This window comes from Petaurus breviceps, unplaced genomic scaffold (assembly GCF_028583685.1).
Source record: "Petaurus breviceps papuanus isolate PSGF00001 unplaced genomic scaffold, PetGlider_PUasm1.0 90847, whole genome shotgun sequence".
Classification (NCBI taxonomy): Eukaryota; Metazoa; Chordata; class Mammalia; order Diprotodontia; family Petauridae; genus Petaurus; species Petaurus breviceps.
This window is the reverse complement of record NW_027187360.1, coordinates 22,761,480-22,781,449: the sequence shown is the minus strand read 5'-3', so window position 1 is coordinate 22,781,449 and position 19,970 is coordinate 22,761,480.

Sequence of the window (19,970 nt, the reverse complement as noted above, 5' to 3'; positions counted from 1 at the left end):
TTATCTCTGCCTCATACCTTCCCTAGTTTCATAAGTGAAATCTTTCCCAATCCCTCTTAATTCTAAACGAAAAATGAATTCTATCTTCTCTCTGACCACATCTCCATAACTGTATTTCACAGATCTGGAGCCTTAATCAAACAAAAATTGCAATTGCTACTAGAAAGGACCTGTCAATCAACCCTTTATGGTTCTATGCATTATCTCTGTGACTTTCAAAGACAGACACTCCTCACTGGCCACTGGTCCTCTATATGTGTTGTCTTCCCCTATTAGAAGGTAAGCTCCTTGAGGAAAAGGATTATATTGCTTTTGTAATTGTATTCCCAACGGTTAGTATAGTGATTGGTACATGGTAAACATTCCATAAATTCTTTTCTTCATTTTATTAAGCAAGAGAGAACATGTTTCATTCCTGAGAGAAAGTTGTTATGATGCTTTGCCACTAGCAAATTCATATACTAGCAACTAGGTGGTGCACTGGATTAGAGCCCTGAGCCTGGAGTTGTGAAGACCTGAATTCAACCCGGACCTCAGACACTTCCTAACTATGTGACCTTGGACAAGTCACCTAACCTCAGTTTCTTTGTTTGTAAAATAAGGATTAACAATAGCACCTACCTTCATGGGCTGTAGCAAGAATCAAATGAAATAATAATTGTAAAAAGCTTAGCACAGTGCCTGGCACATAGTAGGCCCTATATAAATGTTAATTACTAGTACTACTACTATGAAAAGTATATATTTTTCCTGGTTTCACCATCTTCCCATTTTGTCAAGAAGCTAGACTTTTTTGTGACATCTCTTGACATAACCATGTTGTCATTCCTTACATTAACTGACATTGCATTAGCTTTCTATTTCTCTTCTAATCTAATTTATGTATTTGCTTGTTGGGTTTCTTGAAAAGTCTACCAGAGATTTTTCCACATTCTCCTTCTTCCTGGGTTCTTATTCTCCCAAAGTTCTTGCTTTTCAAGTGTCTGTAGTAAAGTTTGGGGTGGTTGTTGAATCACTTGTTTTCTTCTTTGGGCAGTTTTTACTAGTATCTTCCTTACATTTAAAATTTTATTTACAATTTCTAGTTAAGAGAATCTAGAATTTCTGATATGTTTTTGCTTTCCAGATTTCTTCCCACATTTAAAAATTGCCTTTAATTGAATGAAGTGGCATTCAAGTTTTCTACTGCATATATATATCAATTAAATATTGATGCAATCCTAAAATGAATTTTTATTAAAAAAATAAATTTCTAATATAATTGGGTTTGTTGACATCACCATAGTTTCCCTCAGTATCCCTCCACTACCGCTCCAAGAAAGCCATCTTGTATCACAAATAGTATTTTAGAGACAAAAAAAAACAAATGGCAAAAAAATCAGCATGTCATCAATATATTGATGAATTCTGAAAATATGCACAATGTATAACATTTGTGGACCTGTTACCTCTGCAAAGGGGTAGGGTTGAAGTGCCATATCTCTACTTTTGAGTCATGCTTGTTCTTTATAATTTTGTAGCATCTATTTTTTGTTTTTTTATGAGATTGTTCTTTCCATTCTGAGGATTTTTAATAACTTTCTCAAATCCTTTCTGCCAAGATGTTATTTTGCACTTATCCTTCTGGGTATTATTTGACAGTTCCATATTTCCTCCTATAGTTTTTACCGAGAAGTCAAGCCAACAAACATTTGTTAAATGCCTACTAGGCATTTGGCAATATCCTAAGAACTAGGAATTCAGGCAAAAAAAAACAGTTCCTGACTTCAAGGAGCTCACAATCAAATAGAGGAGGCAACATGAATATATAAATATGTACAAGATAAATTGGAGATAATCTCAGAGAGAAGGAACTAGAAATAAGGGGAACTAGAAAAGGCTTCTTGTAGAACGTAACATTTTAACTGAGGCTTAAAGTAAGCCAGAGAAGTTGTCTTACCAGGAGAGCAACAGTCACACATGCTATCATTTGCAATTTTTTTTTGCCCAGAATTGTGGGAGAAAACATACATTCATTATAGTTATGGTATGTCATCTTTTTCAATTACTATTTTGATGTAAATTAGTTTAATTACTTAAATTTTAATTATTAGCATATTAGTTAAATTCATGCTGTCAAATTCAAGAAGAGGCTTTCAAAATTCCAGTCTAAGTAGACCCATCTCCTTTTCAGGACCATTTAAGATGCTGGTATTGTTTTTGTTTTAACACAGTATTTCTGGAGTTTTTTTTTTTATTAAGTAGCTGCTTTCAAATCCCTTAGGTTCTTCAACTTTTCCCTCTCCAGATTTTATTAATTTCTTAATTTCATCTCTTATTTTTATTTATGACTAGCCAGTTCTTGTTAGAAACAAGTTGTTGAAGGACTTAAGCTAAGGCTACCATTGAGAAAAAGGAGTATGAAATTCTGAATTGTTAACTGAGAAAGATGCTTCTGATTTTTTTTTGTAGTATTGTACTAGTACATAATGAAAGTATTCATTTATTCATCCTATTTCATTCACATTCATGGATTGCCCACTTTGGTGATCAAGGACCACTTAGGCAGAAGCATTTTTAGCTAGAGAGATTATAGTTCTTCTAATTCATTCCAGTTCATTCTGCCTTCTTGTAGAACAAGAACATGGGGGAGCAACATTCAGTCAGAAAGCTGATCATTACAGAGATTTCAAATAGGAACCAGTTGCAACCCCATGAGGCCCTATCTTTGTTTATATATCATTTTCTTTTTATATCATTTCCTTTGATGCTTACGAATCCTTAACCTTCTGACTATTGTATCACTCTAGTCATATGCTAACAGAATCAACATTCCCTCCAGAACCCAATTTGACAGCATTTCAGGGTTTGATGCGAGATGTCTGTAATTGACAAGCAAGTCAAGAAGCATGCATTAAGTGCTTACTAAATGCCAAGCACTGTGCTAAACTACTATAACAGTCTCAGGGCACATAAAGTTCTCTTAAGCACCTGACCCTTGTTGGTTTTGCCAAGGTGAGGAATGAGAGGTTGACATGGATAATGGGTTAGACTTTGATGATGCTAGTATTATTGCTGTTGTTATAATTACAATTAACATCTCTCCCCATCACTAGGCCCAGCCCTGACACCTGCCATTTAAGCCTTTCTCCCAGAGACAGTCAGGAACTATATACCTACCTCTGTCCCTCCATGGCATTTAGACCCAAGTCTACTATCCTAAGCCAGCCATTTTTAATAATCATCCTCCAGAATCTTACAAAGATTCACATAGCTAACATTTTCCCCCATTCCCTTTCTTTTTAATAAGAAAACCCTCCACTTAGAAAATCTGGATGGATGGGAAGAGTGTGGCCTTGGCAGCTACCAGTTTCTCACTGAAAAACCCTGTGCCTGAGCATTGTCTGGGGGTGGAGCACATTCAGTTTTGATTAATAAGATTGAGTTCCTGGCTGACTTAGGCACAGAGTTGAGTCCTTCATCCATTGTTTGGTTACAAGACTGGGTTCATTTCACTGTAGCACTTTAGCATTTATTAAATAATATCCTCAAGGATACATGGATAACCCCTCCAAATTAGGGACTCCCAACTTCCTGTTCTCTCTTGTGCCCACCCCATTCCTCTATCTTGCAAACATTTTAGAAGCAGGAAGATTTACAGGATACTGAAGATTCTTCCATGCTTAAGCAATGAGCAAATATTCATTAAGCACTGGAAATCTAAAGATTATTTAATTAAATAAACATTTATGCACCACCTACTCTATTGGAGACTGCATGGTATAGTAGATTGAGAGAATTAGATTTAGAGTCAGAGGATGTGGACTCAATCTCAGTTTGACTGCTTACCACCTATGTGACTTTGGGAAGGTCAGACTTACCTCCCTGAGTCTCACTTTCCACATAAGTAAAATAAAGTCAAACTAGATGATGTCTATTAGGATTCCTACCAGCCCTTAACTTATGGGTAAGGCACTGATTGTCCCAGGTGCTGAGGATACAAAGACAAAACAAAACAAAACAAAAACAGTTCTTGCTTCCAAGAAGTTAATATGCTTCTGTAACTTTCTAATTTTTCTTTAATTTTCTTTTATAAAACATTTAATTATTTTTCTATTCCAAATTCCCTCCCTTCCTCCACCTCTTCCCCCACTCACTCAGAAAGCAAGAAATATGTTACCCATCATACATGTGAAGTCATACAAAACATATTTCTTCATTAGCCATGTTTTGGGGAAGGGAAGCAAAGAAAGAAAAAAGAAAAAAAAACATGTTCCAATCTACAATCTAAGTCTACCAGTTCTCTATCTGTAGGTTGAAAGCATTTTTTACCATGAGTATTTTGGAGTTTTGGTGGATCATTGTATTGATGAAAGTTGTTAAATCTTTCATAGTTGATTATGGATACAATATTGCTATTACTAAGTACGTTGTTCTCCGGATTCTACTCAATTTGCTTTGAATCAGTTTGTAATTATATTCCCAGGCTTTTCTGACCTTTTCATAATTTCTTATAGTACAATAGTATTCCATCATATTCATATACCATAATTTGTTCAGTCACTCTCCAGTTGTTAGGCATCCCCTCAGTTTCCTTTTTTTTTCTTTGCCACTACAAAAAGAACTACTATATATATTTACATGAGTCCTTTTTTTCCTTTTCTTTGATCTCCTTTGGGTCTAGATCTAGTAGCAGAATTGCTAGATCAGAGTTTCATTTTTTTCAGCCTCCTAAAAGAAACTATCTTAAGGGGCAACTAGGTGGCTCAGTGAATGTAGTGCCAGCCCTGGAGTCAGAAGGACCTGAGTTCAAATCCAGCCTCATACACTTAACTCTTACTAGCTGTGTGATCTTTGGCAAGTTGCTTAACCCCAATTGCCCTGTCTTCCCCCCACCAAAAAGCAAAAACCCAAACAAACAAAAGAAGTTATGTTAGCCACAAATAAACTTATTTTACCTCCCTGCTAATCATTTGGGACAGGAGAGGTGGAGAACTATAACAAAGTCAAGATTGCCCTTCCCAACCTGGACCCTTAGAGCAAAATCTCCACGGCATTCCTCAGACTCAAATTTGTTTTCAGCATTCTTTTATGATTCTGAAGATTGAGAGTAGCAGCAACACATACAGGAGTTTTCATTGGCAAGTCAGGTGGAAAGGTCTGATGGTGCTTAAGTTGCTTTTGAAGCTCCTGTGCTGACTGAAGCCTCAGATATCAATCACATACCAGTCACTCCCCCCAGAAGACCAAGGGTGATCCTCCATTAACTGGCCATGGGGCAGAGTCACAGGTCACTCTCTCCTCAAAATCTCTGCCTCTCCAATAAGGAGACAAAACAATGGGGACAGACAATTTCCTTGCAAGATTGGAGGCATCTGGCTTGTAGGAACAGGGAAATAAATAGCCAGAAGGTTAGGGGCTCACATAGGCTCTCTCAAGATTCTCTGTGTCTCTTGTCCTAAACAGAGAGATGTTAGCATATTGGCACATATTGGCACACTCTGTAAGTATGGAGTGAAGGGGAGGGTGGCATTTTACACACATCTCTCCAGCAGGGTCAGTTATTCCTGTTTCACCTGAAGACATCCTCCTCATTTGGGACTGGTCTCTCCCTCATGTGACAGACCTGGAGGCAGAAACAGAATCTGATTCCTTGGTGGAGTTTTTGTTTTTGTTTTGTTTTAGTTTTTAGTTAGTTCATTTTGTTTGTTTTTAAAGAATCACAGAACTCAAGAATGTTAGAGCTAGAAGTTACTTGAAGGATCATCTAGTATAACCCTTTCATTTTACAGATGAAAAACTGAGGTCCAGAGAGAAAAAAAGTAACTAGTCCAAGAGTACCCAGCTGGGACAGGACCAAGGCTCAAACCCAGGTACCTTTATTCTGTCACCCAATAGAATGTAAGCTTCTGGAGGGCAAGGGCTGTTTCTTTTTTTTTCTTTGTACCCTAATGCTTAGAACAGTGCCTAACAGTTAATAAATGTGTGTTGATTGAGTGATTGATTTTGTATTTTTGTTTCCTCTAATAGAATGTAAGCACCGTGTGGACAGGGAACTGTTCATTTTTGCCTTTTTATCCCCATCACCTGGTAAGGACCCTCGTGCTTGTTGGTTGAATGATTGACTAAAATCTTATGCTGGTCCCTTGTACCCACAACTCCTGGTGCATCTGTTCCAGCTCCTCTTAGAACTCCATTGCCCTTCTTCCTCACCCACACATGAGCTGTTTATTTGAAAGGGAATTCATCTGGGGCTTTATCTGCCTTTGTTGGGTGTCTTTCGGGTGGCTTTAGCTTCCCTTTCAAGAGTGACTCACCAGTAGAGAAGGAACTCCTCCTTCAAGAAGGATGGCCTGGTATTACAGCACTTTCTATGGAAAGAAGAAAGACTTTTACTGTGTTCCTCAAAGAAGCAGAAGGCCTGATCTTCTCTCCTGCCTTTATATGGCAGCCAATTTTCAAGACCTTCCTTTCACTAGTGTTTGTAACTGCTATAAAGCACTCCACCAAGATCATGCCCAGTTTCCAAGACCTTATGATCTCACCATGTAGACATCCACACACCTAAGTCATTGTTACAAGGCACAACCAACCATGGAATTAAATGGTCATTATTGCTTATGTTCAGTGATCACATGGCTATTTATGCTATGCAGATTATATGATTATTTGGAGTTCTCATAGGTTAGTAGGCAATTTGTGTCATTCAATCCCATGGTAACATTTTAGATTGTAAGGGGCACAAATAATCATGTAATTGTTTTGAACAAAATGCCTAGTATAGCTCCTTAATAATTACAGACCCTATTCAGCAAAAATTCACCATGACCTTAAACAGCAAAGAAGGTCACAGTGTCTGTTTCTGCAAGCCAGATGAGCGGGACTTACTCATTTTACTTGATTGCCAAAGCAGTTATTCTTTTCCTGGTTTTTTGGAGAGGATTTAACTGTGTGATTTCACTGGTGTAGAGAACTCAGTGCAGAAAGTCCTTCCACCAAAGCAGATTGGCACCTGTCTATAGCTTGCAGTCTTAAAACTTCCTGGAAGCACAACAAAGCTATAAATCCATCAGCTTTTATTAAGCACCTATTATGTGCCAGGCACTGGCTAAGTTATTTGCTCATTGTCCCTCAGCTTTTACATATCAGAGGCAGTACCTGAACCCAGGTCTTCCTAACTCTAAAACAATCCTTTCAACTATACTCTAGTGCCCCAGTCCCACAGATCTTTACATTTTCACCCTATGAGGGGAAAAGATATTTCGCACTTGACAGATGAGAAAATTAAAATCTAAAGCTGTTGAAGGACTTTCTCAAGGTCATATGACTTATTAGTGGTACAGGAGGAACCCACATTTTTTTTTGCTCCAAGTTCAGGGATCTTTACCTCAAATTCTTATTCAAATAAAGCTCTTCATCCTGGTCTGCCTGGTTCTTGGATTGAAAGGTAAATGTAGGAAAGTTGAACTTAGGTAGATGCTATCCACTTCCTTACAGCCTTCAAAAGTCCTTAGTGGTCTGGTTAGCATCACCCTTAAGCCTACCTGTATGATTGGTCTCTCACCAATAAGTATAGGACATGAAGAGAGAAATGAAGTCACCATGGGTCAAACGTTCTCTCCATATTTACTGCTGCTATTGGAAATAAATATACATTTCCACAGGGGTAGTTCCAAATTCCATTCTTAAAAGTGACAGGAATGAGAGGGAAGACACAGCAAGTACATTATTACCTGTAGGTAGAGCATATTTTTCCAGTTATTTTTAAAAGGCGATATAGTTCAATACAGAACACTAACCATGGGAACATGCTCACAATCAGAAAAGAGACAATATAATAATTAATCAATCAATCAATATTTATTAAACACCTACTATGTGCCAAGCACTGTGCCGGGGTTATAGAAAGAGGCAGAAGACAGCCTGAGTCTTTAAGGATCTTACGATCTAATGGGGGAGACAACATGTAAACAAATACATACAAGGCAAGCTATGTACAGGATAAATGGGAAATAATTAACAGAGGGAAGGCATGGGAATTAAGGGGTTGGAGAAGGCTTCCTATAGAAAGTCAGACTTTAGTTGGGACTTAAAGAAAGCCAGAGAGGTCAGTAATTGGAGCTAAAGAGAAATGAGGTATAGCCAGAGAGAATTCCCAGAGTCAAGAGATGGAGTGTCTCGCTCATGGACAAGTCAAGAAGCCAGGGTCACTGGTTTAAAATGTATATGTCAGGGGTGGCTAAGTGGCACAGAGAATAGACCACCAGCTCTGGAGTCAGGAGGACCTGTATTCAAATCCAGCCTCAGACACTTAACACAAAAACTAGCCATGTGACTTTGGGCAAGTCATTTAACCCCATTTGCCCTGCTTTCCCCCCTCCGAAAAGAAAAAAAAATGTATGTCAGTCAGTACAGAGTAAGAAGACTGGAATAATAGGAGGGGGTTGGGTAATGAAGAGCTTTGAATGACAAGTAGAGTTGCATTTGCTCCTGGAGGCAATAAGAACCACTAGAGTTTATTAAATAGGGTAGTGATCTACTCGGACTGGCATTTTAGTAAAATCACTTTAGTGGCTGAATGCAGAATGGACTGGAGTGGGAAAAGACTTGAGACAAGCAGACCTACCAGCAGGCTAGTCAAGTAATCAAGGCATGAGGATATGAGAGCCTTGCTAGAATAGGGCCAATGTCAGATGAGAGAAGGGGCAGTACTGGAGAGCTGTTACAAAAGTGAAATTGCCAAGCCTTGGCAATAGATTGGCATGGAGTGGGGCTTGGGGATGAGAGAAGGTGAGGCATCCAGGACGAGTTCTAGGTTGTGTACTTGAGGAACTGGGAGGATGGTGGTGTCCTTTTCAGCAATAGGGAAGATAGGCGTGGGGAGTGTTTAGGGAGAAAGATAAAGGGTTCTATGTTCGATATACTGAGTTTAAGATATCTACTAGGCATTCAGTTTGAGATATATGAAAGGCAAAGATTGAAGGTCAAGAGTCAGAAAACTAGGAGTCAGAAGATGTGAGTTCAAATACTATACTCATAACATGGGGCAGCTTTGAGCATCACATACCTTTTCTAGACCCATTTCCTTGTCTGTAAAATGAGACAAATGGTGGTTTCTAAGGTCCCTTCCATTTCTAAAACCTCATGCCTCTATGAACGGGTAAAGTTTATATCACATTTGCAGCATGATAAAGTGGAAGGAGTAATGGATTTGGAGATGTGAATCCTGACACTGACTAAATCTATGTGACTATGAGCAAGTCACTTCAATTTTCCGAGCCTCAATTTCCTCATCTGTAAAATGGGAACTATAATGTCACTTCACTCACAAGGTTATGAGAAAAGCATCTTACAGACTTAAAAGCAATATGCTTAAAGCAAGAAAAAGTGTGATGCAAATAGAAGAAGTTCTGGAAAAAGAAAAGTTGGATGACAGGTTCAAATTGACTGTCACCTAATACCTGTGTGACTTTGAGTATTCTGCTTCATTTCTCTGGGCCCCAGTTTCCTTACCTATAAAATGAGGGTTGTTTGACTAAATTATCTTTAAGTTTCCTTCCAGCTGTAAGTCTATGACTCTACATGCAGGTGGTATAGAAATGAGCTATGATTATCACAACTAGGAACAAAAAAGGCCTATTCATTACTTAATGATGGAAATCCAGTGATTGGTGAAGATATGACCACTCTCTGAATCCAGTCAATTCATTTTGTGTTATCTGTTCTCACTTTAATTTTTAACAATGTTTTATTGATGCTTTCTTTAAAAAATAACTTACTTTGTCACTTGCCAGTTTCCATCCCCCCTCAATCTGCCAGAACATTCCCTTATAACTAAGTTCAGATAAATAAACTATAAATTCAAGTAAATGAAACAAAATGCATATTACATGTTGTTGACATTAAAGAATGGAAGCCATTACCCTCATTTGTGAATCCATCCCCACTACCATCATGACACCATGTCCCCTCAAATGGTGACAACCTAAAACCCTGAACCCAAGAGTTTTGGGAAAAGCAATGTTCCACCCTAATCCCACCAGATCTACCTCTACCACCACCACCCCATAGCTATTGTGGAGGTGATATATATTATAGAGAAGAAGCCCACTTTTATCATCACATTCAACACCAAGTGCTGACCATCTGCCTTCAACAGACAGATAAATGGGCACGAAAACACTAGGAATGGCAGCATCCCTACATCACTGGTCCTACTTGCAAACTAGCTCATGGCCATCATTCAGACAAATGGCTCCTGTGGAAAAGAGAGGAGCCATCCATGTCAACTGCCAACCAACTATCACACACAGGACAGGAAAGTCAGTCTAACTGAAGAAGCAAGGAGCCTTGAGGGAGAGAGAGGAGGTAGCATGTACCAACCAAGTCAGACTACTCGTGCCCACCTCCCAGAACCTAATGAAGATAGCTCAGGACCCTAAACCTAAGAGTCTTGGGGATAGCAATGATTATAGCCCAGTACCATCAGCTGGCATCCTGTGGAAGTGCACCCTGGCAAGTTCTGCAGGTGCTATCACCACAGCTCCTAAAGACACAGGAGAATATTCTTTCCACCAATATCCTTGATGCTGTCAAATTGTTCAACATAAGAAACTGCAGATCTATACCAATCACAAGATTCTCATCATTTCCCACATGGCTCTTTTCCTGGACTTCATCATTCATCAATCTGTAAGATAAAATAAACTCTGAAATTCTCACCCTCTCAAATCATTCTCTTTCTTGGATTGCACAACTTGATCATGCCCTTGGTTGCCCCACACTGGTTCATCTCCCATATTCCTTTTTCAGCTTCTTTTTTTAAACATCTTACACCAATAGATTATGAGCTTCTTTAGGACAGGAACTGCCATCCCTTTCCCTATCATTTAAAACACAAAAGATGCTTTATAATGGTTATTGACTCTGACTCTGATATGATTTAGCCAGTAGAAATAACAAGAAAGAAGAAGCATTAACATCTGCTTTGCCACTGCACCCTAAGGAACATTGGATCTCTCCATCTGTCTTCTAACTGAAACCTTCCATTTGTGTTGTTTTCCTCATTGAAATGTGAGCTCCTTGAGAGCAGGCACTATCTTACTTTCCATTATATCTCGAGCACTTAGCACAGGTACTTTGCACACAGTAAGAGCTTAAGAAATGCTTCATTCATTCCATCTCTTGTGAGATTCTTAGGTTATTTCTACACTGGTGAATTGCACAATCTTCCTATTCTCTAATTTCCCTCAAGAATACAGAGAAATCTGGGCAGCCAGGTAGCACAGCGAGTAAGAGTACCGGCTCCAGTGTCGGGATGACCTGGGTATCGAATCCAGGCTCAGACAGTTAGCACCCAACCAGAAACACCTGGCCGTGTAACCTTGAGCAAGTTACTTGACCCTGATTGCTTAAAAAAAAAGAATACAGAGAAATCTCAGTGGATAGTCTCCCTATATAATTTAGAAAGCACCTTGCTTTATGGATTTTGTGTAAGCAATGCTCACTATTTGGCAAAAGTAGAAACAACTTTTGAAACTGCCTCTTGCCATCTGATCTAGCAAGGATTGTTAATGATGGAAAAGAAGGAATCCAATGCCAGAAAGTAGAAAGAATGCATGTTACCAATCCAAATAGTGATCCATTTGATCAATTAAATCCACTGATGAGTACCAGGTAGAAAATTATCTACTCTTTTGCCAGCAGACTGACTGGCCTGTGTCAGATGCCATAAAAATAAATGATATTAATATTATCTTTCAATTTATTAGCCATATCTATCTTTGCTCCTCTCTACCTGTGGGTCATCCACAAGGGTCAGTGCTGGAACTAGATGGATTTATAACAAAATTCTACAAACATTTACCAACTGTTTGAAAAAATAGATAAAGAAGGAATACTACCAAATTCCTTCTGTGATACAAACATGGTTTTGATGCCTAAACTAGGGAAAGCAAAAACAGAGGAAAGAATACTATAGACCAGTTTCCCTAATGAATATTCATGGAAAAAATGTAAATAAAATACTTACAAGAAGATTATAATAGTATGTAATAAAGATCAGACACTATGACAAGGATGGATTTATACCAGAAATATAGAGCTGGTTCAAAATTAGGAAAATTATAAGCATAATTGACCATATCAATAACAAAAATCATATGATTATTTTATAGATGCAGAAAAAGCTTTTGACAAAATACTACACTCATTCCTATTAAAAATAGGAATTTTTTTCCCTACTCACTAGGAAACAGGAAGAAAAAGAGTTTTTCTTAAAATGACAAGTAGTGTCTATCTAAAACAAAGAGTAAGCATCATCTGTAATGGTGCTAAACTAGAAGCCTTTCTAATAAAACACTGAAAGTTTTTCTAAGTTATTTTTTGTGCCTCTTTATATGTTTTTCTATATTAGTGGTGAAGCAAGGATATCCCTTATCATTATTACTATTCGATGTTGTACTATAAATGCTAGCTATAGCAATAAGACAAGAAAAGTAAATTGAAGGAAATAGAATAGGCAATGAGAAAAAACTGCTACTCTTTGCAGATGATATGATGGTATACTTAGAAGACTCCTGGAAAATCAACTTAAAAACTAGTTGAAATAATTAACAACTTCCACAAAGTTACGGGATATAGAATAAACTTATACAAACCATTACCAACAAAACTCAACAGGAAGAGATAGAGAAATTTTACTTAAAAAAATACAGAAAGGATAGAATATTTGGTAGTCTACCTGCCAAGACACATGCAGGAACTATATATTATATAATATATATTTATATTGTATAATATATATGATCTATAATTATATATATTGTACTATATAAATTAGAAAGCACTCTTCATATAAATACAGTTCTAAATAATTAGAGAAATATAAATTGCTCATGGGTAGGATGAGCCAATGGGGCAGCTAGGTGATGTAGCAGATAAAGCTCTGGGGCTGGAGTCAGGAAGATTTGAGCTCAAATACAACCTCAGACACTTGCTATTCATGTGACCCTGGACAAGTCATTTAACCCCTATTTGTTTCAGTTCTTTTTCTATAAAATGGAGACACATTGGAGAAGAAAATGGCAAATGACTCTAGTATCTTTGCCAAGAAAATTCCATGGACAAAAATGCATGGGGTCATGTCAGGAAAATTTGAGCTCAAATACGACCTCAGACACTTGCTATTCATGTGACCCTGGACAAGTCATTTAATCTCTATTTGTTTCAGTTCTTCATCTATAAAATGAAGACACATTGGAGAAGAAAATGGCAAATGACTCCAGTATCTTTGCCAAGAAAATCCCATGGACAAAAATCCATGGGGCCATGTAAAATCAGATATGATTGAACAACAACAAGGGTAAGCCAATATTTTTAAAAATGACAGTCCTACCTAAATCGCTTTACTTATTCAGTGCCCTAACAATCAAACTACCAAAAATTACTTTATGGAACTAGAAAAATAATAACAAAATTCATCTGGAAGAAATATCAAGGGAATGAATGGAAGAAAAATGTGAAGGAAGGAGGCTTAGCAATGCCAGATTTCACACTATACTACAAAGTGGTAATGATCAAAAGAGTCAAGGTCAGAGGAGAGAAAATTCACCTGAATATGTTGGGAAATATGGAGGATAAAAAGAAAATGAGAGTCTAAACCCTCAGATCTCTTTGCAAGAGAAGAAAAAACATTAATTATTGGTATGATTGTTACATGATTATTACATGACATTTTTCAGTCATGTAAAATTATTATTTTCTTAGAAAAAACTTTCAGTATTTTATCATTAAGGCTCATTAAAATAAGCCAGAAAGGTCCTTTAGGGATCTTTTAGATGTTTCCTATGCTTAGTTTTCACCTCCAAAGAATAATATTTTCAATGATATAGGACTTAACAGTATGGTGAAAGTATAATAGGGATAACTAATATAATGTTGATACAGCGGTGTTTGGGAAGAGATATTCCAATACTGATCTGAAATTTCTTGAGTGTGAGTACTCTCTCTGCTAATGCAGAACATGATTCCTGTAGGAAAATCAGCCTAGATGAAGCAGCAAGGCACCCTGAGGGAGAGAGAGGAGGTAATCCAAACAACCCATGTTCCCTCAGACCCTCAAATGGCCCAAGACCCTAAACCTAAGAGCGCTGGAGATAGGATTGATTGCAGCCCAGTTTTGGAGACTTGCTCTGGTTAAAAATTTCATCACACCATAGCTGACCTGGTAATTAGGTCCTTTAAACTTAATTAAGTTGGTCTTCAGATAATAGACATGATGTGCATCTCCAGGTTCATGACCAAGCATTTTGGGTTGGTAAGACATGTGAGACCTTAGGATCTACTGACACAGCTTCAAGAACCCAGGGTCATCTCTCCATTTCATCAGAGGAGGATTTTATTGGGAGAGACTATTGTGTTTAAAATGTTATGTGTTATTTTATATTTTAACAAAGGATTCCTAGGCAGAGCCAATTAGAGGCAGCAACTAAGCTGAACTCTCTCAACATTTCTCTCCAAACAACTTTAAAATGATGCCTCAAATCAAATTTTGGAATGGCAGAGTCAGTCAGGGTGGGACAATTTTCCAGCCCAAGAAAACTTAGGAGGTCAGCAGGAAAGGTCTGTAAGACCAAGTGGAGGCCTGTCTGGAATGCACACAGGCAGTGCCAGCAGTAACAGCAGCTTCAGGAGCTCTCAGCCCAGAGATAGTAAAGTGGGGAGGGAGGAAGTTTGGATAAGGGGTCAGAAAGAGATTAAAGGAGACTCTTTGTGGAACTGGGTATATCTGGTGCTGACTGGCAACTCTATTGCTCAAAAGCAGTTTGGTGTCCCATTTCCTGTGTGGAGAGGAGAACTTGTGGTCTGTTACAAGGGAGCAGGAGCTCTGATGCCAGTTCCAAAGCACAAAGGAGCATGAGCACTTATGCCTACAGGATAGCAGGGGACCTAGTCACAGTTCCAGAGCCAAGAGGAGTATTAGTGCTTATGTTTACAGGGGAGTAGAGGCCCTTCCTGGGTAAAGACCAGAGAGTAGACCAGGAGAGAAGTGACCATACATCTCCCTGGACATACCACCTTGGAAGCACTGAAAACTTGTAGATCCCCAGAACTAGTTTGAAAATAGCAGCACTAAAAAAACCTTGAAGCTTAGGATAGTAACTCCTCAACCTCAGGTGAGCAACATCCAACTTTAACATAAAGTTGAAAAACAAGAAATAGGCTCAAAAAAATAGGCAAACCACAAAAAAAGACCTTGACCATTAAAAAGATACTATAGTGGTAGGAAATACCAAAGTATAAACTCAGAAGAAGACAATAATGTAAAAACATCTACAAAGCTTCAAAGAAAAATGCTAATTGGAGCCAAGTCAAACAAGAATTCTTAGAAGAGTTAAAGAAAGGGATAAGAGTGATAAAGACAAAATTGGGGAAATAAATGACATTTATGTAAGAAAATTATGAAAAGAGCATTTATAGCTTGGTAAAAGAGGCACCAAAAAATAACGAAGAAAATTACACCTTAAAAAACAAAATTGACCTAATGGTAAAAGAGGTACAAAAATTCATTGAATAAAAGAGCTCCTTAAGAAGTAGAATTGGCCCAAAAGGTAAAAGGTACAAAAGTTTACTGTAGAAAATAATTCCTGGGAGCCAAGATGGCAGAGTAAAAGCAGGGACTTGAATGAGTTCTCCCCCAAACCCATCTAAATTGAAAATACCTGTAAAAAATGACTGTAAACAAATTCTAGAGCTGCAGACACCACAAAATAACAGAGTGAAACACATCCTTATCCCAAGACAGCCTGGAAGGCTGACAGGAAGGATCTTTCACACTAGGCTGGGAGCAAAGCAGAGCGCAGTCTAATTCATCGTTCTGGCGCAGACCCAGTGGAGCAGGTCTCAGGGCACTGAATCATTGGCAGCTGTGGCAGTTTCCAGACTTCTCAATGCACAAAATGCTGAGAACAGCAGGGAAGGTCAGTGGGAAAAATCCATGAAAAAATAATTCCTTAAGACTTAGATTGGTCAAGGGGAAGCTAATGACTCCATGAGACAAGAAACAATCAAGGTCAAAAGAATGGAAAAAGTAGAATAAAATGAAAAAAATCTCATCAGAAAAACAAATGACCTAGAAAATAGATGGAGGAGTGATAGGACTACCAGAAAGTCATGATTTAAAAAAAAAGAACTTAGACATCATATTTCAAGGAATTAACAAAGAAAACTACCTTGGTATCTTAGAACCAGAGGGTAAAGTAGAAATTAAAAGAATCCACCAATCACCTCCTGAAAGAAAGTCAGAAATGAAAACTCCCAGAAATATTATATCCAAATTCCAGAGTTCCTAGGTCAAAGAAAAATATTGCAAGCAGTCAGAAAGAAACAATTAAAATACAATGGAGCCACAGGCAGGATCACACAAAATTTAGTGGTTTCCACTTTAAATGAGTGAAGGATTTGGAATATGATATTCTGTAAAGCAAAGGAACTATAATTACAACCAAGAGTAATCTACTAAGGAAAACAGATTATAATCGTTCAGGGGGAAAATGGATATTTAATGAAATAGAGGACTTGTAAGCATTCCTGATGGAAAGGTCAAAGCTGAATAGAAAATTTGACATTGAAACAGAAGACTCAAGAGAAGCATAAAAAGGGAAACATGAAAGAGTAATAATAAGGGACTCAATAAAGTTAAACTGTTTACATTACTATATGGAATGATGATACATGCAACTCCCAAGAATTTTATCATTATTAGGTCAGTTAAAAGGAACTTACATAGACAGAAGGCATGAGTGTGAGTCAATTATATTGGAATGATGCCTCCGCACCCCCCCCCCAAAATGAAGGGGTGAGAAGAAAAGGATGCACTGGGAAAAAAGAGAAGGGAGAAGTAGAATGCGGAAATTTTTCTCACATAAAAGAGGAAGGCAAGGAAAAGCTTTTATAGTGTAGGGGAAAATGGAGTAGTGATTGTTGTTGTTTGTCTTTCATTCTCCAAGAGGACCACATCAGGAAGACAGATGCTATGACTTGCAAGTGAATTGTATTTAAGTGAGTGAAGGATGTGCAAGGTCACCAGCCTCACTTTCTTCTCCAGGGCCATCTGTGTCTGGCGGCAAGATATAGATCAGGAGACTAGAGATGGCTCCCAGAGGGGTGGTAAGCAATGCTTAAACCTCAGTTTCATTGGAATTTTTTCAAAGAGGGAAGAATATATTTGCACAACCAATTGTGTATAGAAATCTACCTTACTCAACAGGGAAATAGGAGGGTCAAGGGATAAGATAAAAATAAAGAGAATGATAAAAAGGATTGTAGATTAAGGGAGGCAGTGGTTAAAAGCAAAATAGTCTTTTGAGGAAGGACAGGATAAAAAGAGAGAGAGAAGAAACAGAAGAAAATTGGATAGAGATAAATACACAATTAATAATCATAACTGTGAATGTGAATGGATAAGCTCATAAAACAGAAGTAGATCACAGAATGGAGCAGAAATCAGAATTCAACAAAATGCAACACCCCTGAAACAGAAAGACACACACAGCTTTAAAATAAAGGGCTAGAACAGAATTCAATGTGCTTCAGTTGAAGTAAAAAAAAAAGGCAGGGGTAGCAATCATGATCTCAGAGCAAAAGCAAAAATAGACCTAATTAAAAGAGATAATAAAGGAAACTACATTTTGCTTAAAAAAAGGACCATAGACAATGAAGTAATATTTTAAAATTACAATAATTTTTCAAAATTTTACAAAATTAGAAAAAATTTTCTCTGATCAAGTTCTCATTCTCAAATATGTAGAGAACTGAGTCAAATTTGTGAAAATAAGAGGCAATCCCTAATTGATAAATGGTAAAAGGATATGAACAGGCAGTTTTCAGAAGAAGAAATCAAAGTTATCTATAGTCATATTTATTAAAAATGCTCTAAATCACTGTTGACTAGAGAAAGGCAAATTAAAACAACTCTGAGGTACCACCTCATACCTATCAAAAATAACAAATGCTGTACAGGATGAAGAAAAGTAGGTACACTAATGAACTTCTGGTGGGGTTGTGAACTGGTCCAATCATTCTGGAGAACAATTTGGAGCTAGAACCAAAAAGGCTTTAGAATAATGCATACTCTTTGACCCAACACTACTACTACTAGGTCTGTATCCCAAAGAGATAAAATAAAAAGGGAAAAGACTTTTTTGAGGGTAGTAAAGAACCGGAAATCAAGGGGATACTCAACAATTAGGGAATGGCTGAATAAGTTATGGCATATGATTGTGACGGAGTAATATTATGCTGTAAGAAATGATGGGGGGGGGGGTCAGAAAAACATGGCAAGACCTATGTGAACTGAAGAAAGTGAAGTGAGAAGAACTGGAAGACCCTTGTGCAAAATAACAGCAATGTTATAATGATGATCAACTGTGGAAAACTTAGCTACTCTGATCAATACAATGATCCAAGATGATTCCAAAGGACTCATGATGAAAAATTGCTATCTCCTCCACAGAGAGAACTAACTGATGAACTCCAGTTGCAAATTGAAATATAATTTTCTCATTTTCTTCATTTTTCTTGCTTTTTTGCAATAATATGGAAATAGGTTTTGCATTATTTCATGTGTATAACTAGAAAAATGTTACATATTCTATTTTGTGTTATGTTAAAGCATAATCATGGCACTGGTGAAAAAGAGAAAGAACCCTACTCTAATGTGAGTGTCAGGATACAAGGATAGCCTTGCAATGCTGGCTTAAGGAGACAAGAATAATGTTGAAATAGTAATGTCAGGTTGTACTCTGTTACAGTACTCTTGGGATAAGAGAAGGGGTTCTCCACGTAGCCACCCTCAATTTTCCTGATTCTGCTCACTCTGTTCCCTTCCTACATGTCTGACCAATCCTCACGCCTCCTTTGCTAGATCATCATCCAATTCTCATCATCTAACCATGAGCACATTCCAAGGTTCTGCCTTGTGAACAAAAACAAGGTAGGAAAGAAGCATTTTTTCAGCACCTACTAGGTACTATGCTAAGCATTTTACAAATATGCTCTCATTTGGGGTCTCACAATAATCCTGAGACAGGTACCGTTATTATTGCTGTTTTACAGATGAAGAAACTTAGGCAGACAGAGGTTAAGTGACTTGCTCAAGGTTCCACAGCTAGTACATGTCTGAAGTTGTATGTGAACTCAGGTCTTCTTGATGCCAGGCCCAACACTCTATTTGTACTCTAGTTGTACCAGGTTCTCTTCTCACTGGATGACCTCATTAGCTTACCATGGGTTCAGTTATTATCTCTATGTAGGTACCTCCCAGATGAAGATATTCAATTCTGGTCTCTCTCCTGAGCACCAGCCAGGTATCACCAGCTGCCTATTGGATTTCCTGTAGCCATCTCAAAAAAAGCATATCCAAATCACAATTTATTATATTTCCCCCAAAATCTGCTCCTCCTCCTTCTCCAAACTTCTCCATTACTATAGAAGGTAATACCATCCTTTCGGTGCAACCTTGGGGTCATCCTATATTCCTCACTCTTAGTCCTCATCTTCAATCAGCTGCCTAATCTTTCTAGTTCTCTCTCCACAAAATCTCTCCAATATTTCTCCTCTCCACTCACACAACCACCAAACTAGCCTTCAGCTCTCATCACCATTCACCTGACCTATTGCAATAGCCTTGTATTTGGCATCCCTACCTCAAATCATTGATTTCCCGTGCCAATCCATCCTTCTAGAGTATTCCAAAAATGATTTTTTAAGCATAGCTCTGATCATGTCATTCCCCAGCTCAATAAATCCCTATAACTTCTATATCAAATACAAATTCCTCAGTTTACCTTCAGAAACGTCATAATCTGGTGCCTTCCTGCCTTTCCAGACTTCTATATTCCTCTCCTCTGTGGTTTATCCTTACAGATCTGTTTCTTACACTACACTCCATCTCCTCTTTCTGTCTCTTTACCTTGACTCTTGTTTATGCT